This window comes from Octopus bimaculoides, chromosome 16 (genome assembly GCF_001194135.2).
Source record: "Octopus bimaculoides isolate UCB-OBI-ISO-001 chromosome 16, ASM119413v2, whole genome shotgun sequence".
Taxonomy (NCBI): domain Eukaryota; kingdom Metazoa; phylum Mollusca; class Cephalopoda; order Octopoda; family Octopodidae; genus Octopus; species Octopus bimaculoides.
This window is the reverse complement of record NC_068996.1, coordinates 51086037-51095039: the sequence shown is the minus strand read 5'-3', so window position 1 is coordinate 51095039 and position 9003 is coordinate 51086037.

Genomic DNA, 9003 nt, shown 5'->3' with positions numbered 1-9003 from the left:
GTTTTTTCCCAGCTAAATTTTAAATTGTTTATTTAGGAGGGAAGGGCAGTATATACATCCTTTTTATAAAGGCCTCATAGACTGATGAGAGGGGAGGTAAAAATATATCCTCAAACCAGAAACCTGGCCCAAATGCTTGTAACAGAGTTATCATCATCATCATCGTTTAACGTCCGCCTTCCATGCTAGCATCGGTTGGACGATTTGACTGAGGACTGGTGAAACCAGATGGCTACACCAGGCTCCAATCTGATTTGGCAGAGTTTCTACAGCTGGATACCCTTCCTAACGCCAACCACTCCAAGAGTGTAGTGGGTGCTTTTACATGCCACCGGCACGTAGGCCAGTCAGGCGGTACTGGCAACGGCCACACTCAAAATGGTGTATTTTACGTGCCACCTGCACGGGAGCCAGTCCAGCGGCACTGGCAACGACCTCGCTTGAATGTCTTTTCACGTGCCACCTGCACAGGTGCCAGGAAGGCAACGCTGGTAACGATCGCGCTCAAATGGTACTATTTACGTGCCACTGGCACAGAAGCCAGACAGCTGCTCTGGCAACGATTGCACTCGGACGGTGCTCTTAGCGCTCCAATGGTACAGGTGCCATCACGATTTCGCTGGACTTACTAAAGACATCCAGGGACTTGGCGATAACTAGGGTGATACTATTAAGACTGCCAGCCAATTAAGTCAGAGTGGGATTTGAACACAAAATGCAATTAGCCAAAATAACTTGCAAGGCATCATGCCTAAGGGTCTTGTATTTGTGAATTGTGTCAATCCATTCCTTTCGACTGGTGTGCTGCTGACCACAGAAAGATGAAAGCAAAGTTGACCATGGCAGGCTTTGATCTCAAGATTTGAATGCAACAATAAGTGTGGTCAATGTGTAAATGAAATACCAACATTGCAAACATCTAAAAGAAACCGGAAAACCATAAACCAGAGGCTGTTAATGACCGACAGGTTTATCGAGGAGTTAACCTAAATTTGGTTGGACACATCGCCCCAGAAACTGAAAAAGGGCAAAATTGAATCTTACATCAAATTAAACTTTGAAAATAGAGAGACAAAACACAATATACAACAAAGAATTTTAGTTTTGTTTTTAAAATTATTTAATAATTCATGAAGTCAAAGCAAGTATTTTAATTACAGTATTAGAAGCAGTAGTAGTAATAATGAAAATAACTAAATATAATTTTCATGTTTATTTTGTGCTTTTTTTTGTTGTTTTGTTACGTTATTTTAAATATTGCTCATTACATTCCCCACAAAAGTATATTGATTTTTCTGTTTTTTTCATTATAGATAATGGCATATAAGTTCTTAGAGGCACCATTCTCTTTATCACTATCACTAGAGCTGCTTCTATAATGCTGCTAGTAGTAGACGTTTGTCTTAAAATATTCATATTAGCTGACATACTTCTACAAGAACAGGAACTGATTTCTTTGCCAAAGAGCAAAAAACACAATTTGTCAGTAACAAAGAGCAAAAAATCAGCGGACAGTGACAAAATGTGTAGATGATATCTACAGACATGTACTACACAGGATACAGCACATTGTATGGTGGAACATTTTAATAATTTCTGGTTTTGTAAGATAATGTTTTATATATATATATATATATATATATATATATATATATATATTATATATCAACATGAAAAAAACAAAACATATTGTGTATACCACAGAAGGATTTAGATTTACCAATTCTTTATAACTGCTTAATAAAGATCAGAAATAACATCCAAGGAATATTAAAATCATTTACTGAACATATTCTTTAGATCAGATTTAGTTTTTTTTTTTTTGTTTTTCTCTTTATAAATATTTCCATTTGGAGCAAAGTTAAATACCATATGTATACAAATTTGTATTATATTTAACCACTTGTTTAAATGTATATTCTTAGTAGGAATATACAATTAAAAAGTACACTCTTCCAAACTGAGTTACCATTTTCGCCTTATGTATATACATGCAATGCGAAAACTGGAAACCACTTTCATCATATATGTCCTCAAGTGTGTATGTATATGTATATATATATCTATATCTCTTTCTATATATATATACACACACACACACTTGTATACTTTACACCAAAACACCTGGTGCAAATTACAGTCAAGTGCATTTCACAATTCAGTGAAATGAATTCGGGATTAACAGTATATTGGTTAAAAAAAAATGTCAGCAAACACAAGGAATATAGACAATTCCCCCATTTCCTTTGAGAGTATCTATAATACACTACTTCCTAAGCTTTGTCTGTGTATATACATACATACATACATACATACATATATATATATGTGTGTGTGTGTGTGTGTGTGTGTGTGTGTGTGTGTGTGTGTGTGTATAAAATGAAACAGCCAACTGTAAACAAAATAGTACATGGTGACAGGATTTACCACAAGAAGAAAAATGAGGTATGACAAAAAATATATAGCGCAAAAAAAAAAAAACAACAAAAAGCAAAACTTAAAAATAATTGCTTGTTTGGAATTTTATAAATAAGGAAAGCTGCAGATTAAGACTTTATTAAACTTCAGTAAATTTAAATATATATAGCATTAACAAAGATAATCGAAGAAATAATTCAAGACAGATGCATTTTTTTGTGGGTTTTTTTTTTCTTAAAAAGAAAAAAGAAATAATTGTTTAACCCTACATTTTTTTTTACGTCTAAATTATTTAGATTAATAAATATCAATTACTTGAGAAAAGTTTTCAATCTATCAATTTTATCTTCCTTTGCTTTTTGGTTAAAACAATATTTGGGGAAAAATTTAATCTTTGTATGTTGTTTCAAGTACCACAAATGAAACAGACAGACAGAAGTGTGTGCGTGTGTATGTTTATAAGCGTGCACCAGAATGAAGCTTGGCACAAAAACGGAATTGTAATAGAAGTTTTTCCAAATATTCTACCTGCATATTTAATCAAAAAACCCAAATTTAGGATTAAAACGTACATGTAAAAAAAAAAAATTAATAAATAATTCCATTTAAATCACAGATATATTATTTGGCAATTAATAATAACTTCTAACAAAACGTGCAGAGGGCAACCCTGAACTTGTTGATTGATACTTTATTTTATCAACACAGAAAAGAGAAAATGTAAAGCTGACCAAGTTAGGATGTGAATTTAGAATGTAGAAAGTGGGAACAAATACCACAAGGCATATTGTCTTACACTCTAATGATTTTGCCAATCTGTTGCCTCTTATATAAAAATAATAATAAAACTCAGTTTAGCACAGCTCCAGAAAACCGTGTTATTAGGACAGCTAGGATATTTAGGAGGGTTCTTGAAATCTAAGGTTACTTGTTGTAGCCCACTGTTAGGAATTTTTCTTTTCCAACAGTCCAATCTGTGTATATGAATAATAATAATAAAAATAAATAGTTTCAAATTTTGGCACAAGACCATCAATTTCGGGGGAGGGGGGGGTAAGTTAATTACATCGACCCCAGTGTTCAGCTGATACTTATTTCATCGATCCCCAAAAGGACGAAAGGCAAAATCGACCTCAGTGAAATTTTAACTCAAAATGTAAAAGCAGGTGAAATGTTGCTTAGCATTTTGCCGGGCATTCTAACAATTCTGCCAGCTCACTACCTGTATGATGATGATGATGATGATGGTTTCTATAATATAGGCACAAAATCACAAATTAATCAAATTGATCCCCAGCACTTGACTGGTCCTTTATTAAGGCATAAAGGGTAAAGTTAACCTTGGCAGGTTTTGAACTCAGAATGTAAAGAACTCAAACAGACACTGCAAGGTATTTGACTGGATGCTTTAACAATTCTGCCAATCCACCAATAATTACTGTAATATTCACTTCTAACATGGATATGAAAGCTGGGAAGAGGAGAAACAAAAACGTGGTGTTCATCATGTCATTCTCATGGAGCATTAACAAAGAGAGAAAAAAAAATTCTAAAGAGAAATTCCATTTCACATGTGATCCACAAATGTTTCTGAAAATATCTTGCTTCATACCTTTACAAGGTGGTTTTAGGTCACGTTAGTATTTATATTAAAAAATGTCATTTTTCAATCTTCCTTTATTGTAAACCATTTACACTGAAAGCAAATGCTTTGGCTTTGATATCTTATAATTTAAGCTTAAGGACAACAATTTAGTGGGGGTGAGATGTTAGCTGATTACACTGATCGCCACCCCCTGGGATAAAAGGCAAAACAGACTTCGATGGGATTTGAACTCAAAGAGCTAAAAGACACACCATGACATTTTGTCTGACCCTTTAACAATTCTGCCAATCTACCATCCTTAATAACTGCCTCAAAATAAAGGCACAAGGCCAGAAAATTTGGGGCAGGGGGTACAGATGACAAACTGACTCTAGTACTTGACTGCTACTTTATTTCATTGACCCTCAAAGGACAAAAGGCAAAGTTGACCTTAGTTTGTTTTGAACTCAAAATGTGAAGAACTGGAAGAAATGCTGCAAGGCATGTTCAAATTATTTTAAACAGCTCAACACTAATAATAATAATTCTCAGCAATGAGGATCCACACACCTGGATAAAAAAGAGGCTTAAGATCTACAAAGTCTGCCTATAATTATTATATGCAACAGCATGAAGACTCTGAAGAAGTGCACTGAATCCTTACCAAGCAGATGGGCTGGTAACATCAAGACCAACCAACATAAGAAGTGATATACTCCAAAGACCACTCGTTATCACTACTGATGTTCTGCCTTGTGCTAGCACCCCTCTGCAGTCTACTAAACAGCAGTTCTGTGGATACGACTCACAGAATGGTAAAGTGAACCATCTGCTCATACAGTGGCGACCTTAAGATGTCAAGGGAGATAACCAGCCGACAGGTCTTGTGGCTACCATTAAGATCTTCAGTAATGATACCAAAATAGATCTGGGAATTAAGAAGTATGCTTAAAATACTTTAAAAAAGACAAAAAAAAAGGGGGAAGGCTGACTAAAATTGCAAACCTTGATGACACTGTGCTCAAGGAGCTAGCTAAAGTAAGGTGGCATGTGCAAGGCTATATTCAAGTGAATGAAGGAGGCAACATACAATATGCAGTTATGTAAGAAAAGACCCAAAGGGAGCACTACAGCACTACAGGAGATTATGTATGGAAGTAAAAAAAGTGAACTAAACATGGCTAACAGATTTAAACACTCTAGTATTACTTGTGACATACAGCTTGAGCATCAACAGGCAACTAAACAACATCATGAGATTTGAACTCAAAACCTAAAGAGTTGAAATTAATTGCTGCAATAATAAATTACCATTTGATGTCCAGGTTGTTCTGCCAAAATAGAAGACACTGTAAAGGTGTACAATACATCAAAAGATTGCATTTTTTTTTTCTTAAAGGGAAAACAAAGTAATTTTACTTTTTTCAGCATACAAGACCTAGGATATGAAATGTAACAGATTTCTAGAACTAAATGTTACATTTTATATGGTAATTAGCTGAAATTTGTGGGTTTTAGTAGTCATGGAGAAATGTATAATTTCTCCATGGCTACTGACTCCAATATTTTACTGCTTTACCTGCATATAAAACACAAAAATGTTTCTCTGGCTGGAGTGAAAAGACAAGAGTCATTTATGTTCTAAATGCTACAAAAATAAACAGAACCTCAAATATACTATATTCTCTGTTGTACAGCGAGTGCTGTGGCCTAACTTCAATTTCTTTCCAAGGGAAATGCCAGCTGTTAGAGTGTTAACTCAGGAAGGTTTGTCTGTCATCCATAATAACTTCATTGAAAATTTGAGGTGTCTTCCCCACCATATCCCTGAAGTTAAACAAAATGAGTGATTAACTTCACGGTATTTATTAGTTCTTCCAACCGAAACGAAATATGACTTATCTCCACAGATTAGAAATAAGTCATCAAACTGTTGGACCCTGAAATGACTCTCTGCATTGATTTGTACATTGCAAATAAATAACTAGAGAGAGAGAGAGAGAGAGAAAGAGAAAGCAAATGTATTGTATCTTTACAGTGACTATATTTTTGTTTGCTTGTCATGAATTGTATTATATACAAACAAACACATAGATATATAATATGTAATACATGAGGTGAGGCTGATATGACTGTGTGGAATTTGAGGCAGGATCTTACAAGCTGGATGCTCTTCCTGTTACCAACTATTATTTTCAAACAATATTTCTTCTCCCCACCCTCTCTAGGTCTTAAAAGCATATTGTCCAATCATAATATCAGAAAAGAATGTCAACATCACCACTACTTTACTCAACATTATTTATGTAGGTTTCCTAGGTTATTAAATTTAGCAGCTTATCCAGTCTGCCAAATGGCCTTTACCAAGGCATGAGCACATCAGTGATCATCATCATTTAACATTGTTTTTTTTTTTTCATGTTGGCATGGGCTGGATGGTTTGACAGGAATCAGAAAGGCCAGCAGCCACAAGGTTTCATAGCCTGTTTTGGCATGGTTTCTCCAGCTTGATAATCTTTCTGAAGCCAACCACTTTTAGTTCTACCAAAGTTAAAACTCATCAAATGTGGTGCCAATGAAATAAAAACCCCAAACACATTAAATGCCAATGCATCATTACTAAACGACACAAGTTGAGAATAGCAAAACACAACAAACTTATTCAACAAAAATTAAACAGCCGCCAACTTATTTATCAGGCAATCAATTAGCAATAATTACATTGGGAATCATCAATCTACCATGGACAATCTGTCATTGTACTATATATATATATGGACATCATCATTTTCTGTTTAGAATTAACCCTACAAGAGAATGTTGCTTTGCTGTGAGTTTCCCTTGTGGATAAGCCTTGTAATCCATTTAGAATTAATTAACCCACAAACCTACCTAATATAGGCTATATAATTATCATTCAAACTGCAACAGTTATAACAAATTTAAACTATTAATATTGCTTAAAATATTCAGAAAACCCCCCAAAAAACTGTTGACTTTGGATGGGAGCATAATTGGTATTTGTTTCTAATTAAACTAGAGGAACACTTCATATTGTTAAACGGACTATGGTGCATTGTGGCTCACATCACACACACTGGTCTGATTCTGTTTCAATTGTACCAAAAGCAAGAATATCTATAAAATCTGCAGTCTACTCAAAATATGGAACACCTGAAATATAACAATTTAAAAAAAAAAAATCTCTTGAAATACTAATCTGAATGTATAAATAAATATCTAACACAGACAAGAAAGAATGAAGGAAGAAGAAGAAGAAGAAGAAAATGAAACAGTTAAAAAAAGAAGACATAAAACAAATAAAATAAATTACTATTAATAAACGTTGGCTGTAGTTTGCAAATGAAAATATAAAATCAAATCCATTTTAAATAAATTATTAACAGAAATACATTAATTGATGACGTTAATGCAAATTAAAGGCAGTGAATGTAAAAATGAACGGATCACAAATCTGAAACATTAAATTTTACATGCACACACCATACATACGTATATATATATATATATATATATATATAGCCTGGGTATCTTAACTAAGAGAAAGTCTCTAGAATAGCTCTTCTTCTGTTAAGCCAATGGCATGACATGTTGAACTGTTTCCTTGTGGCTGCCTTTGCTTCTTTTTCCACATTTTGTCTTCTGGATTGTCGATTGGTTGGAAGCCTGCAATCTCTGTTCGTATCCTTTCTATTTCCTGCAGATAAAGCTGTTTTTCACGCTGGGTAAGGCCATCAGAATCAATTCCATTATCTTTGTCTGGGAAGAGCACCCGATCGATAACTAAGAATTAAAATTTGAAAAAAAAAAAGAGAAAAAGAATTTAAATTTAAAAGGTGACATGCTGCCACTTCAGTATTTAACATAATAATAATAATAATTCTTTCTGCACTAGATACAAGCCCTAAGATTTGTTGAGAGAAGGGGCTAGTCAACTACATCGACCCCAGTACCCAACGGATTCTTATTTCATTAAAACTGCAAAGAATGAAAGGCAAAATCAACGTCAGTGGGATTTGAACTCGGAATGCAAATAACTAGGAGAAATGCTTTTTGTTCAATGCGCTAATGATTCTACCAGCTCGTTTGCCATAGTAATTATAAAAGTCAGAAGGAATCCGTGGGGGGAGGGGGGGGGGCAATCAATGAGAGAGAGAAAGATGAACATGTGTGTGTGTGTCACTACGTGACAGTGAAGCAGTTACACATACAAACGTCCTCAACCTCATCCAAAGGAAGGTCATGTGACATGTTATAAAGTCGTCACTAGCAAACGGTGCAATCTCCATTCCAGAGATGTGCTGCTGTCTCTTCTCTTTGCTTTATCTACAACTACGACTGTGGTTTCTACCCCAGGGAGATGACAGATCTTATATTACTTCCACTCACGCATTCTCTATCTTGTGGCATGCAGGAATACACATCACCTGTTATGGCTATATAGGTGCAGGTGTGGGCACACGGTAAGAAGTTCATTTCCCAACCAGATGGTTCCAGGTTCAGTCCCACTGTGTGGCACCTTGGGCAAGGGTCTTCTAATATAACTTTGGGCCAACTAAAGCCATGTGAGTGGATTTGATAAGACACAAACTTAAAGAAGCCTGTCATGCGTGTGTGTGTCCCCGTCCATCCATGTCCTTGTCTCCTAGTGCTTAACAACTATTGCTGATTTGCTTATGTCCCTGTAACTTAGCAGTTTGGCAAAAAAAAAAAAAAAGACAATAAGTACCAAACTTTAAGAAAAAAAAGACACTGGGGTCAATTTGTTTAAACCTTTGAAGGTGGTGCCCCAGCATGGCCACAGTCCAATGAATGAAACAGATGTGTACAGAATAAAACTAGAATATTTCCTTCAGTGTACACTAATAAAAATAAATTCTCATTGGAATAATATAAAGAAGAATATTTTAAGATAACCATTATAAAATGGTTTCTGTAACAATGCAATAAAACAGAACTTACCATGAATACGGTGTTCT